At 43.6% G+C, this 468-nt stretch overlaps 1 protein-coding gene across 1 annotated transcript in view; it reads left to right on the forward strand.

Annotated features, from left to right (window-relative positions):
• LOC119586077 overlaps positions 1–468 on the forward strand; it is a 13457-nt gene that overhangs the window by 12224 nt on the left and 765 nt on the right. The window lies entirely within an intron of this gene.

Genomic DNA, 468 nt, shown 5'->3' on the forward strand with positions numbered 1-468 from the left:
ATCCTTCTCTTTTATAAAGATTAGATATTCTAATATACTTGTAACACGACCTGAATTAAGATCATGCTAACTCCCAATAATTTCCAGCAATCGGATTTTGTCCAATGAGTGCTCGCGCGAACTGGCATTGGTCTGGAGAATGACAGAACCAAAATCAGGCAAAATATCGAACTTTTCCTGAGACATTGACAAGGGGGAGGAGGTGGGGAACGGGGGGAGGGGATGTGGGGGAGGGGGGAAGTGGGGGGGAGGGGAGGAGGGAGGGGGAGGGAGAATAGGAGGGAGAGGGGGATAGGGAGGGAAAGGGGGAGGAAGGAGATAGCCATTTTCTATTCTGAAGACGTGAGTATTTTTCTTCTTTTTCTTAAGGAATTATCTATGGTTTATGTATTGGTATGTATTGTGTATCTATTTTTTTACCATTTACCTCACGTTTCCCATTTGCAACGAAATACTATGTTTTTTTTC

Source organism: Penaeus monodon, chromosome 20 (assembly GCF_015228065.2).
Source record: "Penaeus monodon isolate SGIC_2016 chromosome 20, NSTDA_Pmon_1, whole genome shotgun sequence".
NCBI classification, from domain to species: Eukaryota; Metazoa; Arthropoda; class Malacostraca; order Decapoda; family Penaeidae; genus Penaeus; species Penaeus monodon.